General features: G+C 34.4%; 1 long non-coding RNA gene across 1 annotated transcript; it reads right to left on the reverse strand.

The window, feature by feature from the left end:
- Positions 1-1,177: 1,177 nt before the first annotated feature.
- On the reverse strand, positions 1,178-5,449 carry LOC121666832. The gene is made up of 3 exons (XR_006016810.1): positions 5,287-5,449; positions 3,588-3,683; positions 1,178-1,738 (listed from the first exon to the last, which is right to left on the reverse strand). It is a non-coding gene; the product is annotated as an uncharacterized LOC121666832 (long non-coding RNA).
- Between the last annotated feature and the right edge of the window lie 277 nt (positions 5,450-5,726).

Here is a 5,726-nt window from a genome sequence, read left to right on the forward strand (position 1 = left end):
AGTCCCTATTCCATCAGCAGGATACAGCCAAATGGTGCACATTTTAAAATGTTCGAGGTGCAACTTTGGCCAGTCAAAACTCACTCTATATTTACTGGGTTTTAGCTGTGTCCATTTTTACTCAGATACTTTATTTTCTATCTTCTTTCATCTTTTCTAGTAAATGTATGTGTGATAATTATTTCCATCTTGTTCTTCATCCTCTGCAGCATGGCTGATATCTCCCATCAATCACAGTTACATGGAGCTTATGTCTTTATCCCTGCTCTATCTGTACACAATTTCTATTGCACTCTGATATGAATTCAGTTACTCAGTTAAGAACCCAATCCAAAGTATCTCATATCCTAATCTTTTTTTCCGAAATATTTTATGCTCTGCTTCTTGCCAGGGGAGGTACTGATGTCTAAGTCAATTATATGTACAGCTTTGCTATTTTCAGGCCCCATTGTCATTTCCCTGTGAAAGTTAAACAAATTAGTAATTTATGACCGTCTTGTTATTAAACATATCTAACAGGCTAGCAAACTCTGCCCATTATCTACCTGGACAAATAGTCTTGGAGTTTTTAAAACCTGGTGAAAAAGAAAATTCAGAAATCTCTTGCCATTTTTTAAAATCTTACAGAAGTTTAGGTGTATAAAGTTACCATACCTCAGAAGTGATACCTTGGACATTGAAAATAGTTTTTCAGCAATGGGGTAACTAATATCTGTGTCATCTATTAAGGTACCTGAATCCTGTCCTTTTGCTTTACTTTATCAGCCTTCTGTTTTGGAATAATCAAAAGCTGTGCAATTTTTCCTGGTGATTTTCTAGATTTCACCAATGGTGAGTTATTTCTTTCATTGGCTTTTTCCTTCCTTTGGTAAAAAAAAAAAGAGTACCTATTTGCTTAAGAATTCCTAAAAGAAACATAACATAGAAGTTATTTTTAGATAGGATAGTTTCTCATAGTGTAAAATTCACCATATAGAAGAAGTCCTGAAAAAGTTCTATTTCTTTCCTATAAGGAGTTAAATTGAAATTTAGTGATACATAGTCTGTTTGTCGTGTAGCGCTGTAATATTGTCACTGCTATGACAGGCCATAGGTGGTGTACTACCTTTGGAAGTCCTCAGGACTGAGTCTTGTTAGTTTTGATCTGTCTGAACTTTATATGCCTGCAGTTTTGTTTTCTTGGTGTAGGTGTGATGCTAATTTCTCTACTTGAAGAAGTATCTGTGGCTAATTTGTTTTATTCTTGTTTATTTTTATAAAGATACCAGAGTTTTACAGCCATAATAAACATTAATCTATGAGTGATATTTGTAACTCTTAACACAATGTTGTAGTATACAGAAATACTGCCCTGACATGTACGACAAGCTGAGACAAGTGTGTAGGGTAGAGGAGCAGAGAGGTGGAGTGATAAAACATGGGGTATAGGTCTGGCACTGGAAAACTCACAGATAGAAGTAATTCATAAAATGTCAGTTAAAGAAATGTAAATGAAGGTGGAAAAAAAAACTGGTTTAATGGTAGCAAAGATTAAGGAGCAAAAGTATCTAAAATATACAAAAGTCAGACATGGAGACCAGTGAAGTAAAAAACAGTTAACAAACACATGAAAGTGACACCAAGTTGATCCTAAAGCGTGGAAGAAAATATGTGCGTCAACAGGATATATTATCTGATGAAGAACTCCAGAAGTGTGTTTGCTTCCCACTCCAGCTGCTGAAACCACTGGCTTTAAGACCTGGGGGAGCAATGAAAAGGTGAGCGTAACCTCAAGAAAAAGGAATGGTAACGATAAATATGTAAGTTACAATTTTAATGGTATGATTATTGCTATTGAGATCTTCTCTATAGGGAAATATTGTAAGTATTACTATTTGCCTTTTTTGTGTAATAATTAGATCTAGACTAAAAAATATTTTTTAATTAGATTTTTAATATTTAAATAATAATGATAATAATAATGAATTCTTAGCTTTATACCTTAAATGCATTTTCTGTTTGAGCATAAACAAGATTGTGGGAACAGTTTACTTTTTACAGAGCTAATCTTTATGAACAAATTGGTTTCTCTAGTGAGAACTACATTCCACTAATAACAAACCACGTTTGAATTTCTAAGTATGTTGCATATATAGTGTGTTTCAAACAGAAATTTGATTTCCTCAGTAATTACTTGTGTGAAAAAGGAAAAAAAAGAAAAAAGGAAAAATATTACTACTGTAATTATTTCCCAGACAGCAGTATCCCACTTGTGTTTTGGAGAAATCAGTGATGCTGGCAATGATCTGATATAACGTGTCCCAAGTTTCACTGCATTTGAAATACGGTAATCTCCCTACATATTTTAAGATGCTCATTAACATTGTTATTAATTAATAATAGAAGTTTTTAATAATAAAAAAAGAAAGTATTTCCTCTAATGCTTCTTATATGTGTTTCAAAAATAATGTTTTATTTAAAGGTACTTTGTAACATGCTGAAAACTAATTTGCTCTATTAAAATTTCAGTTTAAATGGCAGTACTTTTTTCATAGTAGATTTGCTAACAATCAGATGAAATCAAACCTTTTTAGTGAACTAAAATGTTTTGCTGTGGGACCTTTGTCCTGTCTGCATGGCAGCTCAGGAAACTGGCCTGAAGGACAGAGTACCTAGAAGAACCTGGATAGCTGTTTATGCTGCAGCCACAAGGGTGTGTGCAGATAATATTAGAAATTTGAATGTCACTTCCTGATAGCACAAAGCCAGGAATTTATATCCTTCTTCTAAAGACATTAGCCCTGAAAACCTGATGGATTCTAGCTGTTAATCAACCCAGAATAAACGATGTCATCTTTCCAGTGAAGACAGCAACTCTGCAGGCAGCATCTCCAGAAGAATGTTACCTAAGGCAGCTGCCACATTACCATTCAAAGCAACCAGGTTCACACAACACTCTTTCTTTTGGGATACTTCCAGGGGTTTTAAAAAATAGAAAACAAATGACCAGTTGAGGTTGTGTTTTCATGCCATCAGTGAACAGAGAAAGATGTATAATAACTACAAACAGAGTAAGTATTTCAGAAACTAGTAGACTAAGTGAAGTTCTAGTAAATGCCCCTCACATATGATGAACAAAAATTAAAAGGACATCTGTATTTTTTTTTTTTTGGTGTCATTTTTCATGGAACAGCAGAAGTATCTTGTAATAATAGCTTAATAATTACAGAAAAGTTATCACAAAAAAAATTTCATATTCTCTAGTATACAAAGCAAACATCCTAAGAAAACAGCAATAAGATCTGTGAGTGTGCATGCATGTATGCATGTGCATGGTTGTATCTGGGGGAGTACAAGTCTTTTGCAGATTTCTAAGGAGGAAGAAGGATGATTTTTCACAGATAAGCCTGCAGAACAAGAATTTGGACCGAATAGTCCATATTAAATTCTTCCTATATACATCTATACAAATCTAAAATTGGAGTTTCCAACATTCAGGTAAAAAAAAGGTTTTAAAAAAAATTATATCTTTCCCAATTCTCAACTTTTAATTATACTTTTACTCATATCAAGATTTGTAATGTAGTCATAATATGATAATTACTTACCGTTTTTATTCCAAATCTATTTTCAGTACATATAGAATCAGTGCTATTACAGTGTTATTGGTACAACTGTACAGAATCTCTGGCTCCAGGATTGCACTATATAAGAAAAAGCAAAGAAATAAAAAAGAAGAAAGACAAAACTAACAAAGTTTAAAAGTTATGAAGTGTATGTAAATTAGCTCCTTAAAAAAAAAAACCCTGAAACTGAAAACAGTAGAATTTTTCTAAGTATAATTTTATCCACCTTATCCAAAAATCTCTTGTTTTTCCCAACCAGTTACATATCCTCTGCATAACCTGCGCTCTTCCTAACCTCTTTATGACCATTGTCTTTCACAAAAAAACCCATGTATAATCAGTGCCTCATGTTCACATCAGCTATTTTAAATCTTAGAATTAAATCTATTCTTCCAGTATATGACCTGTTGTTTCAGTCTATTATTTCCTAATAGAGTTTGGCTGGGTTTATATCAATTCTGAATGAAAAGACTGCTATTATATGGGCTAGACTCAAATTTAGGATGTCTAAGTAGCTTTCCCCAATATAATAATGTAAGACAGTAAAATATAATTGTTTTCATTATCTGTTATCGTTAACATTTTAATCTCTCTCAGCTGTTTGGGGCAATAGGCCCAAAGTTATTGCAGGTTTAAAAACCATGTAAGTAAATCTGCTTGCAGTAGTTCCAATTCTGGATATGTCTGTCATTCAAACTGACACAACTAAACTGTTTTCTGGACCATAAAGCAAAGTACCAGCTCTTTCCTAAGAATTCTACACTTCTATGGCTGAGTCTGAAATTAAAAATTGTGTTAAGAGGTTTGGCTCATTTGTTAAAGCAAGATGACACTCTTTGTGGGGTATAGTCCATCTGAGGAAGATCATATGAACAGACTTTTAACAGAGAATTCAGATAAAATCCTGGGCTTAACTTAAGATCTCTGGACCATTCTTTCTTTCAGGTGATAACTTTTGTGAGGGTTGAGTAACAAGCACTTTAAAAATCAATGCATGATAACAATATTATGAATGGTTGTAGGAATTAGGTTGTTGGCATTTTGCCAAATGAGTATTACAGGATGGCTGAAGGCAAAGATGCATGCCAGGATTAGGGGATTGTCAAAAATAACATAAATGCCTTGTGATTTATTCCTAGATTATTTCTTCACTATTACGAATATTGAGAGTATGCAACAACTGTCTTTCAGATGAGTAAGCTGTAAAGGTATTATTTTCAGTTTTAAAGTGTATTTTCATAGCCACCGTTTATATAAATTTTCTTTCATACTATTATGCATTAAAGTGATGCTGCTTTCTCTCATGGCAAAAATATGATATTGCCATGACCTCTTGAGAAAGAAAATACCATGAGCCTTTGATGTTACATGGATGATGTAAATTTAAATCAGCTCCTGTCTGTTGCCCAGGCATCTGGCAGCAGGCAGTCACGTTAATGAGGTGGCCAGCCCCCCAAAATCCACTCTCATCCACAAGTTCTTTAATAATGGCTGATTCTGTCTATTATAAAATGAATTATTTATTAATAGACCTGGAACTAACAGACATAAGACAAAACAGACTATTAATACACAGGGATAAAACAAAAGAAGATACTTGTATATACACACAGAATTAAAGGTACCATTAAAATTAGAGCTAGCTAAGAAATAGTATAACTTAGGATTCCATGTTTCTTACCATCCAGTTCTTGATGGGGTACACATCGAAGTCTTTTCCCTCAATTTCCGGAAAAGTAGCCTCAAAACTGCATCCAGCTTTGGGGAGAAATCTTCTCACACGTTCCAGAGGAGTGTGTAAGAGACTTCTGCCTCTGTGACAATTGTGTGGGCTTTTATAGACACAACAACCATGTCTTTTGGTCAAAAATATTTCTTTCATCTCCTCCCACATTTGCTTTCCAGACTAAGATGTGTACTGAGGGCTTGGTCTCAGACTTCCGGGGGCCTGGAGGTGACATCCTGCTGAGCTCTCTGGCTCCTTGCTGGGTATTAGTCTGGCCTGAGTTATCACTTTCAAATGCCCAGCCATGAGAGAGGGGGGATGTCCTGCCACATCCATCCAAATGTGCCAGACATTCTAAATACTCTATAAACAGGAAATAAAATGATGCAACATCT

This window comes from Corvus kubaryi, unplaced genomic scaffold (assembly GCF_017639235.1).
Source record: "Corvus kubaryi isolate FWS band 111438036 unplaced genomic scaffold, C.kubaryi_AGA036_p1.0 133, whole genome shotgun sequence".
Classification (NCBI taxonomy): Eukaryota; Metazoa; Chordata; class Aves; order Passeriformes; family Corvidae; genus Corvus; species Corvus kubaryi.